This window comes from Polyodon spathula, chromosome 46 (genome assembly GCF_017654505.1).
Source record: "Polyodon spathula isolate WHYD16114869_AA chromosome 46, ASM1765450v1, whole genome shotgun sequence".
NCBI classification, from domain to species: Eukaryota; Metazoa; Chordata; class Actinopteri; order Acipenseriformes; family Polyodontidae; genus Polyodon; species Polyodon spathula.
Window position 1 is genome coordinate 130086 of NC_054579.1, and position 11767 is coordinate 141852.

General features: G+C 49.1%; 1 pseudogene; it reads left to right on the forward strand.

Moving 5' to 3' along the window:
- The first annotated feature begins 4075 nt into the window (after positions 1–4075).
- Positions 4076–11261, forward strand: LOC121306064 (annotated as a pseudogene).
- The last annotated feature ends 506 nt before the right edge of the window (positions 11262–11767 follow it).

The following is an 11767-nucleotide window of genomic DNA, read 5'->3' on the forward strand; positions in this document are numbered from 1 at the left end:
CCCGGTGATATTCGGGGCTGTCCCGGTGATATTCGGGGCTGCCCGGTGATATTCGGGGCTGTCCCGGTGATATTCGCGCTGTCCCGGTGATATTCGCGCTGTCCCGGTGATATTCGGGGCTGCCCGGTGATATTCGGGGCTGTCCCGGTGATATTCGGGGCTGCCCGGTGATATTCGGGGCTGTCCCGGTGATATTCGGGGCTGCCCGGTGATATTCGGGGCTGTCCCGGTGATATTCGGGGCTGTCCCGGTGATATTCGGGGCTGTCCCGGTGATATTCGGGGCTGTCCCGGTGATATTCGGGGCTGCCCGGTGATATTCGGGGCTGCCCGGTGATATTCGCGCTGTCCCGGTGATATTCGCGCTGTCCCGGTGATATTCGCGCTGTCCCGGTGATATTCGGGGCTGCCCGGTGATATTCGCGCTGTCCCGGTGATATTCGGGGCTGCCCGGTGATATTCGGGGCTGTCCCGGTGATATTCGCGCTGTCCCGGTGATATTCGCGCTGTCCCGGTGATATTCGGGGCTGTCCCGGTGATATTCGCGCTGTCCCGGTGATATTCGGGGCTGCCCGGTGATATTCGCGCTGTCCCGGTGATATTCGGGGCTGCCCGGTGATATTCGGGGCTGTCCCGGTGATATTCGGGGCTGTCCCGGTGATATTCGGGGCTGTCCCGGTGATATTCGGGCTGTCCCTGCCCGGTGATATTCGGGGCTGTCCCGGTGATATTCGGGGCTGCCCGGTGATATTCGGGGCTGTCCCGGTGATATTCGGGGCTGCCCGGTGATATTCGGGGCTGTCCCGGTGATATTCGGGGCTGCCCGGTGATATTCGCGCTGTCCCGGTGATATTCGCGCTGTCCCGGTGATATTCGCGCTGTCCCGGTGATATTCGCGCTGTCCCGGTGATATTCGCGCTGTCCCGGTGATATTCGCGCTGTCCCGGTGATATTCGCGCTGTCCCGGTGATATTCGCGCTGTCCCGGTGATATTCGGGGCTGTCCCGGTGATATTCGCGCTGTCCCGGTGATATTCGCGCTTCCCGGTGATATTCGCGCTGTCCCGGTGATATTCGGCGCTGTCCCGGTGATATTCGGGGCTGTCCCGGTGATATTCGGGGCTGCCCGGTGGCGCTGTCCCGGTGATATTCGGCGCTGTCCCGGTGGGGCTGTCCCGGTGATATTCGCGCTGTCCCGGTGATATTCGCGCTGTCCCGGTGATATTCGGGGCTGCCCGGTGATATTCGGGGCTGTCCCGGTGATATTCGGGGCTGCCCGGTGATATTCGGGGCTGTCCCGGTGATATTGCTCCCGGTGATATTCGCGCTGTCCCGGTGATATTCGCGCTGTCCCGGTGATATTCGCGCTGTCCCGGTGATATTCGCGCTGTCCCGGTGATATTCGCGCTGTCCCGGTGATATTCGCGCTGTCCCGGTGATATTCGCGCTGTCCCGGTGATATTCGGGGCTGCCCGGTGATATTCGCGCTGTCCCGGTGATATTCGCGCTGTCCCGGTGATATTCGCGCTGTCCCGGTGATATTCGCGCTGTCCCGGTGATATTCGCGCTGTCCCGGTGATATTCGCTGTCCCGGTGATATTCGCGCTGTCCCGGTGATATTCGGGGCTGCCCGGTGATATTCGCGCTGTCCCGGTGATATTCGCGCTGTCCCGGTGATATTCGCGCTGTCCCGGTGATATTCGGGGCTGCTGTCCCGGTGATATTCGCGCTGTCCCGGTGATATTCGCGCTGTCCCGGTGATATTCGCGCTGTCCCGGTGATATTCGCGCTGTCCCGGTGATATTCGCGCTGTCCCGGTGATATTCGCGCTGTCCCGGTGATATTCGCGCTGTCCCGGTGATATTCGCGCTGTCCCGGTGATATTCGCGCTGTCCCGGTGATATTCGGGGCTGCCCGGTGATATTCGGGGCTGTCCCGGTGATATTCGCGCTGTCCCGGTGATATTCGCGCTGTCCCGGTGATATTCGGGGCTGCCCGGTGATATTCGGGGCTGTCCCGGTGATATTCGGGGCTGCCCGGTGATATTCGGGGCTGTCCCGGTGATATTCGCGCTGTCCCGGTGATATTCGGGGCTGCCCGGTGATATTCGGGGCTGTCCCGGTGATATTCGGGGCTGCCCGGTGATATTCGGGGCTGTCCCGGTGATATTCGCGCTGTCCCGGTGATATTCGCGCTGTCCCGGTGATATTCGGGGCTGCCCGGTGATATTCGCGCTGTCCCGGTGATATTCGCGCTGTCCCGGTGATATTCGCGCTGTCCCGGTGATATTCGGGGCTGTCCCGGTGATATTCGCGCTGTCCCGGTGATATTCGCGCTGTCCCGGTGATATTCGCGCTGTCCCGGTGATGCCCGGTGATATTCGCGCTGTCCCGGTGATATTCGCGCTGTCCCGGTGATATTCGCGCTGTCCCGGTGATATTCGCGCTGTCCCGGTGATATTCGGGGCTGCCCGGTGATATTCGCGCTGTCCCGGTGATATTCGGGGCTGCCCGGTGATATTCGGGGCTGCCCGGTGATATTCGCGCTGTCCCGGTGATATTCGGGGCTGCCCGGTGATATTCGGGGCTGCCCGGTGATATTCGGGGCTGCCCGGTGATATTCGGGGCTGCCCGGTGATATTCGGGGCTGCCCGGTGATATTCGGGGCTGCCCGGTGATATTCGCGCTGTCCCGTCCGCTCGGGTCAGGCTGAGTTTCTATAAAAGAGCGGCGCTGCGAAGCGGCTTCATTTTCAAGGCTGCCCGACACGAAGCGGAATTGGATCACAAACAGCCAGCAGACACGACCCCGGGGGACCGCGCTGTTAAAACCAGTTTGCACTGGGAATGAGAAGCCTCTGAAACATGCCAGCCAGTGGATATTCTGCCTCGCTGTTCGGGGCTTTTCTCCTGAACCCTGATTTTGTTGAGGTTAACTGTGAAACCAAAGGGCTAGGCTGGTACATTTACCCATTAGGAGTCTGCCAGTAGGTAACATCTCAAACTCTCTGGTTTCAGTACTGCGTTCGCTGCCCAGAGCCCTGTGTGCTGGTCGGTGTTGCTGTGTAATGCTTGACTTGGCTGCCCTCTGCAGGACAGATTGTGCACATGCACAGATCCTGGCTGGAAGGGGCTCTGCTCACCGGGCATCTAGCCTGGTTTGTTTGGAAATGTACAGCACTGGAAATGAATTGTCTTGCGGGTTCAGCAAGCAAACTGGCAGCAGCTGGTCAAGCTTCTCAGGGATATTGTAGCAGCTGGAAAGTTGCCCTGTTGTGTGGATTTGATGATTTGTTGCAAGGTAATGCTTCTGTGTGTGTGTGTGGGGGGGGGTTTGCACGGAGTGTAGAACGACTGAAGGGACGCATTGCAAAGATGTTTTTAATACATGTATTGGAGACACTTCAAAATATATTCAGTTACATGATTTAATAAATGCACTTTCAGAAATAACCCCCATGTTGTTAATGTATGGAGTTCCATCCTTACAGTAACAGAATCGGGTGCGACGCGCAGGCAGTAAATATTAGTAAATTATAAGTACAGCGTACCAGGTAATTATTGCAGCTGTATTTTGAACTGCATCTCATTGATTGGTGTGGCTTGAGGTGTGTGTGTGTTTGTGCAGCTTGCTATACCCTCCATTTAAACCAGATCAATCTTTTAATTGTAACTCAGTTATCATTGAGCTTGTTCTGCAATGCGGTCGCTGCCGTGTTATTATTTTCTGAATAGGGCAGCCCACCGTCACTGCAGTGTAACTACAACAGTGACTATGGCATTGCAGTGCTATTAATGGTACCTATTAAATACTGTATATTGATGAAGCAATCAACTGCATGTTAAATGTCCTCTTCTTAAAGTGTGTCGGCTCTATGCACTGGACAGGGATCTTTGCTCACTGGCAGTATCAGGTTGAGATACACCAGGAGACACGGCAGCTTGAATTTATAGGACATGCAGTAATAAAACTGGCCAGAGGGGGGCGCTTGTTTGTAATTGTCATTCTGCCACCACTGCTGCAACTTCCATTGTTAACATCTCCTAAACCATTTCACATGCCAGCTTCATATTTACCATGTCATGAGAACAATACAGCCTGTTCTGATCTCTATCAATCCGACTCCCAGGATCTCATCCTTAAAACAAACTATATTGAAACAGGCAGTTTAAAGCCTCACACACACACAGGAGCACACTTTGCTCACCTGGCAGTATCAGTGTGTTCATTTACAGCAATAAAACATTAAACCATATAAGAGGTGCAGCGGCACTAAATCAATAAAAACTGTAGAGATCAAGCTACCTTTGGACTCCAGCGCCGTTGTCTTCAATAGGGAGCAGAAGAAGGGAGAGATGGCGGCTGCCGGTTCGGGCCCTGGTGAGTTATTCCTTCAGATCTTCATTTCTGTGAAGAATCGGTTCTCTTAATGTTGTGCTGGACAGCAGGACTCTTATAACAAGTACAGAGTCACTCAGTGAGAAACAGTGAAAAGAAACAAGCTAGAAATCAATGTGAGAGACTGGGCAGGGCAGGTATTTAGAGACTGCGCAGCGAGCAATCCTTGTGCTTTTCAAAGCTTGCTTGGGCTAGAGTCTTGTTTTTAAATTGTATTGAAAATTAAGTTAAAAGTAATAAAACAAAAACTTTATAAACATACAAAAATATGAATGAGGCAATTCATGGAAGGCTGGGCGCACACCATTCCAGCCGGATATGAAATCAGCTTTTAATATACAACGGCATTGTTCTGTAGAAACCTGCCTAAGGCTGTATCTTTTTGGTTTTAATATTTTAATTAAATGAATAAAATACATTTTCAAAACTGAAAACGACACGTCATCCACGGAAGCCTGGCCACGCACTATTCCTGAGGTCAGCTTTTTAACATGGCAAATGTGATCAATTAATTTCCAAAACAAATCTAATAAAACGAGCAGAGCTATTAAAGGAAACAGTGTGATTTCTAAACCTGGAGGGCAGGGAGGAGAGCGGGTATTTTGTGTTTTAGACGGGTTCTCATATTGTAGATATACAATGCTGTTTTTTTAAATGTAAGACACCGCACCTGAAATTCACAGGACAGAGTCCGACAGGCAGTGATAGAAACTGACACTGAAGAGATAAGGAGATTTGATATCTGCTCTTCAGTTGTAGCTGCGCTGCCAGAGACACGCGTGTAACACAGGCTAGAGCAGACCAGCCTGTATAGAGTTAAGAGCGAACAGCGCCATCTAGTGCAACTAGAACTAAAGAGCAGCTCCTGAAATAAAAGACAAAGTGTTTTCTACCTGTGTATAATAATAATAATTAATAATAATAATAATAATAATAATAATTGCATAGAACTGTACAGAATTATTGCAAAATAATAATGATAATAATAATTGAGGAAGTGAGGTTTTTTTTATTATTTTTTTAAATCATATTGGTCTACGATTTATAAATATACGGCATCTACAACCTCGTTGAGAGAAAATCAGATTTGATATTCTGGATTATTAATCTCATTTGGTAAGAAACGCTTGGCAATGAAATGAAATTGAAATCGAGTTTTCTACAAAAGAGCGGCGCTGCGAAGCGGCTTCATTTTCAAGGCTGCCCGACACGAAGCGGAATTGGATCACAAACAGCCAGCAGACACGACCCCGGGGAACCGCGCTGTTAAAACCAGTTTGCACTGGGAATGAGAAGCCTCTGAAGCAAGTGGGTTTTTCTAGTGGTTCCAGTCCCTGTTGTTTAAATCTCATTCTCGTATTATCCGCGCATTGCAATCTGAAGAAACCTCGCCAGCGCACTCGAGCAAATGCGATCCCGTGTAGGAGCAGCAGCGACACCTTCTTATTAACGCAACACAAGCGGCTGCTTTCATCGGCTCCTGGGCCGGTGTGTTGCTGCAGCACCTGGCTGTGCGGTTTATCCCGACGTCACGCCCTAGAGACACGCCCCCCCCCGCCCCCCGTTTTTACAATCTTATTTGATAAAATAAACGCTATTTTCTTTATAATGTAGTTTGTGTTTGTGTGTTTGTGTTTGTCTCGACGTTGCCTGCTTTATTGAGTCGGATAATCTGCAGTATAAAATACATGACCACACCCGTCTGTGATTATAAAGTGAAAGTAAAAAAAACAACAATAAATAAAACGCGCGTTAGTGTCTCAGCAGCAACTGTGGCTTTCATTTCTAAGAGGAGCAAACTGTTCTTTCTCTAACAGGGCGGGGGATCATGGCTGAAGAAACTGTTTCTCAAGAGCTGCGCAGCGCCTCTGAGCTGAGGATCCTGCTGCTTGGGAGAGGAAGGGCTGAGAAGAGTGTAGCAGGAAACACCATCCTGGGCAGAGAGGAGGGAGGATCGGGATTCATCTTCTCCGCTGTAACAAAGGAGTGTGAGAAGAGAACAGGGGAAGTGTCTGGGAGACAGGTCACTGTGGTGAACACTCCAGACTTGTTACACGCAGACCGGGTTGAGATTGAGAGATGTGTTTCTCTGTCTGCCCCGGGACCCCACGCTTTCCTCCTGGTGATACCCGTGTATAGAAAAGAAACGACTGACACTGACCATGACTATATAGTAGAAGAGTATTACAAAGCCTTTGATAAAGTGCAGGAGCTGTTTGGTGAGAGAGCTGTGAGGAACACGATGATCCTTTTCACCCGCGGGGATTATCTGGGAGGCAGGACGATTGAGCAGTACATTGAGGAAACTGGTGAGAAGCTCCAGCAGCGTGTTGAGAAATGTGGGAACAGGTATCATGTTCTCAACAATCACAACAGGAGCGATCGCACTCAGGTCACACAGCTCCTGGACAAGATAGACAACATGGTGAAGGGAAGTGGAGGCTGCTACCTCCCAATATCATCTGAGATTTACCAGGAGGTAAAAGAAAGGATTAGACTAAAGGAACAGGAACTGAATAAGAAACACAAAGAAGAGCTGAGCAGGAAAGAAGAGGAGATGAAACAGAAATATGAGGAGGAACAGAGGAGAGAAGAGGAGATGAAACAGAAATATGAGGAGGAACAGAGGAGGAGTGTGTAGGAAAGAAGAGGAGATGAAACAGAAATATGAGGAGGAACAGAGGAGGAGAGGAAATGAAGAAATATGAGGAGTGATGGAGAAGTTGAGGAAGGAAATGAAGGAAGAGGAGCTGGAGAAAGAGGCAGAGGAGTGAAGAGTGTGATGAAACAGAAAGATGAGGAGGAACAGAGGAGGAGAGAGGAGATGAAACAGTGTATGAGTGTGTGTATAGTTTAGTGTGTGTGTGAGTATATTTGAAAGCAATATTTATTTCGCCCACAGAGAAGTCTGTGAAAGCTGATATGTGAAGCATCCCTGTGAGAGGAGAGTGTTTGTAACTGTCATTCTGCCACCACTGCTGCAACTTCCATTGTTAACATCTCCTATGAGGAGGATTTCACGATGCCAGCTTCAGATGAAACATGTCATGAGAAGGAATACAGCCTGTTCTGATCTCTATCAATCCTAATATGAGGAGGAACATCCTTAAAACAAACTATAATGAAACAGCAGTATAAAGCCTCACACACACACAGGAGAGGACTTGAAACTCACCTGGAAGTATCAGTGTGTTCATTTACAGCAATAAAACAGAAATATGATATACAGAGGAGGAGAGCAGCGGCACTGAAACAGAAATATAAAGGAGGAACAGAGGAGGAGAGAAGAGGAGATGATGGAGAAATATGAGGATCAAGAAGAGGACCTTTGGAGAGCGCCAAGCTGCCTGTCAGGAGAAGGAACAGCATTGAAGGATATCGTCCCGCCGGTAAGTATTCCTTTTATTCCTCCCCGACTGTCATTTCAGTAAAATCATCTTTCTGAGGCAAATATGAAGTTCAGTGGACAGTGGGACCTCTTAGGCAAAATTATTAGTCCTCAGCTGCCTGTCAGGAGAGGGAACACCATCCAATTCTTACCCTCCAGGAGTAAGTTTGTTTAAGATTGCGCTGAAAATAATATTTACAAAACTTGCACAGGCTCTCACAAGGCCATAATGGAACAGAATGAGCCTCACAGTTTAATAACATTTTGAAACCCTTAACTGGGTTATGAAGTTATATGAATACATGCTGTGTGAGGTGGGAATGGACCTGTCTTCCTCTAGATAATAATGGCTGTTATATATACAGTGCATGCTGTGTGAGGTGGGAATGGACCTGTCTTCCTCTAGCTAATAATGGGTGTTATATATACAGTGTATGCTGTGTGGGGTGGGAATGGACCTGTCTTCCTCTAGATAATAATGGCTGTTATATATACAGTGTATGCTGTGTGAGGTGGGAATGGACCTGTCTTCCTCTAGCTAATAATGGCTGTTATATATACAGTGTATGCTGTGTGGAGGTGGGAATGGACCTGTCTTCCTCTAGCTAATAATGGCTGTTATATATACAGTGTATGCTGTGTGAGGTGGGAATGGACCTGTCTTCCTCTAGCTAATAATGGCTGTTATATATACAGTGTATGCTGTGTGAGGTGGGAATGGACCTGTCTTCCTCTAGCTAATAATGGCTGTTATATATACAGTGTATGCTGTGTGAGGTGGGAATGGACCTGTCTTCCTCTAGCTAATAATGGCTGTTATATATACAGTGTATGCTGTGTGAGGTGGGAATGGACCTGTCTTCCTCTAGCTAATAATGGCTGTTATATATACAGTGTATGCTGTGTGAGGTGGGAATGGACCTGTCTTCCTCTAGCTAATAATGACTGTTATAGATACAGTGTATGCTGTGTGAGGTGGGAATGGACCTGTCTTCCTCTAGCTAATAATGGCTGTTATATATACAGTGTATGCTGTGTGAGGTGGGAATGGACCTGTCTTCCTCTAGCTAATAATGGCTGTTATATATACAGTGTATGCTGTGTGAGGTGGGAATGGACCTGTCTTCCTCTAGCTAATAATGGCTGTTATATATACAGTGTATGCTGTGTGAGGTGGGAATGGACCTGTCTTCCTCTAGCTAATAATGCGCTGTTATATATACAGTGTATGCTGTGTGAGGAGGGAATGGACCTGTCTTCCTCTAGCTAATAATCCCTGTTATATATACAGTGTATGCTGTGTGAGGTGGGAATGGACCTGTCTTCCTCTAGCGCAATAATGCCTGTTATATATACAGTGTATGCTGTGTGAGCAGGGAATGGACCTGTCTTCCTCTAACTAATACATGCGGCTGTTATATATACTCCTATGCTGTGTGAGTTGGGCAGGACCTGTCTTGCTCTAGCTTAATGACTGTTATATATCAGTGTATGCTGTGTGAGGTGGGAATGGACCTGTCTTCTTCTTTAATAGTGTCTGTTATTTGATAAAATAAACGAGTTTCAGAGGGAATACGACCAAGCTGCCTGTTTATTGAGAGCAAGGATAAACAGTGTATAAAATACAATTGTCACACCCGTCTGTTAGTTTGTTTACAAAGTGAAAGTAATACAAACTGAACCCTAATTGTAGGGTTTAAAACGCGCGTTAGTGTCTCAGCAGCAGCTGTGGCTTTCATTTCTAAGATATAGCAAACTGTTCTTTCTTTTTCAGTGTCTGGAGGTGAAGGAGAGGCTCCCCTTGCAGATAACCAAGCGCCTCCCAGCGCCTCTGAGCTGAGGATCGTGCTGCTTGGGGGAGACTGGGGCTGGGAAGAGTGCAGCAGGAAACACCATCCTGGGCAGAGAGGAGTTCAGATCAGGAATCAACCCCTCTGGAAGAATGAGGGAGTGTGAGAAGAGAGCAGGAGAAGTGTCTGGGAGACGGGTCACTGTGGTCGACACTCCAGACTTGTCTCACGCAGACTGGGTTGAGATTGAGAGATGTGTTTCTCTGTCTGCCCCGGGACCCCACGCTTTCCTCCTGGTGATACCCGTGTGGACCGACTCTTCCGTGAGTCTATAGTAGAAGAGATTGGAGAGCCTTTGATAAAGTGCAGGAGCTGTTTGGTGAGGAGGCTGTGAGGAGCTACACGATGCTCCTTTTCACCCACGGTGATTATCTGAAAGGCAAGACCATTGAGCATTACATTGAGAGAGGCAGCAGAGGAGCTCCAGCAGCTTGTTGAGAAATGTGGGAACAGGTATCATGTTCTCAACACTGAGGACAGGAGCGATCGCACTCAGGTCACACAGCTCCTGGACAAGATAGACAACATGGTGAAGGGAAACAACGGCAGCTACTACACCAGTGAGATGTACCAGCAAGCAGAAGCAAAGATCAGACAAAGACAAGAGGAGATACTGAAGGAGAAGGAAGAGACAATACTGAGGGAGGAAGAGGAGCTGAGGGCAAAGCACCTGAAAGAACTAGAGAACATGAAAACGAAGATGAGATTGGAAATCCAGAAAAGAGACGAGAAGATCAGAGAGCTGGAGGAGAGGATTGGAGAGCTGGAGGAAGAGCTGAGGAAAGAACAGGGAGAGAATCTCAGGATCAAACTGGAGGAAGAGCTGAGGAGAAAGAGAGAGGAGAGAGAAAGGGCAGAGCGAGAGAAGGAGGATTGCATGGAGAAGGGGGAGAGAGAGAGGGGAGAGTATGAGGAGAAACACAGGAGAGAGATGGAAGCGGTCAGGCAGCGCTGCATGGAAAGGCTGAGGGAAGAAGCAGAGAAGTCCAATGACTTTGTGAAGCACCATGTGAAGCTAGCAGCAGTATTACTGGGAGCAGTGGCAGGGGCTCTGCTAGGGGCGGCAGCAGGAGCTCTCAGGGGTCCTTCGGGAGCTGCAGCCGGAGCTGCTATTGGATCTGTAGCAGGAGCACAAGTAGGATCTGTGATAGGAGGAGAAGCCAGGGCAGGAGTAGGAGAGAGCTCAGACACACGCACACAGAGAAGCAGAGAGCTCAAATAAACACCTAACCTCACCCCCTGTGCCACTCCAGGGCTCACAGCTGCATTGGGGGTGACAGAAAGATACTGTATATTGACTGTGTGTATAACATGTTCTCCTATGGAGATTGTGTGTGTGTGTGTGTGTGTATTCTCTGTTCTGTGATTCCCTGAGACAGCGTTGTAAAAGAGATGTCTACTCAGGAGATAATAAAGTCATAAATAATAATACACAATAATATCACACTTTTAAAACCTCGTCCCGTTTTTATTTTCCATTTCTCTGAACGCATATTCTGGTGTAAAATGCTGTTGCCCTCAGCAGGTGTGAAAGCTGCTAATGAGATCCTCATCATTGCTGTGTTTCATCAGCACTAGAGACACAAAGCTTACAGCTGTGCAATTCTGAAGCCTTTATTGAAGTCTATGGTCTATTGCAATCACTCGCATGCACGGGGTTTATTTTTTGCATTGATTGTATTTGTGAATCTGCGTTGCTTTGGCTGCGAGTTCAGAAAGCCGCTCTTCAGTCGCTTCATTCTCGATGCCTGTGCTGAGTGCGCGCATTGCAGCGGTCCCGCTCCGGGGCTGTATTTGAGGGTTCACCGCTCCGCATCAAACCCACAGTAATGCCACCTGTTCAAACCCCGATACACGCCTCCCTGACGCTGCAGACGGGAGCAACTCGGGGGGAGAGAAAATGAGGGCTCTGACTGCTGAAGAGGAGAGAACTGGTAGGAGAAGCCCCGGGGTTACTGCTGCTTGTACCCACACCTGTAAGTCCGCGCTTTTATTGAGGGCTTGTACCGTTTACACATCTGCAGCCATTGCCCGCCAAAAATGCGTCACCAGCACACAGCGGCGCGCACCGGGAGCAGCGCGAGCTGCCGATTCAAACTGGAGGAGTTCGAATCTCAACGGCTGAAGCGGCGCT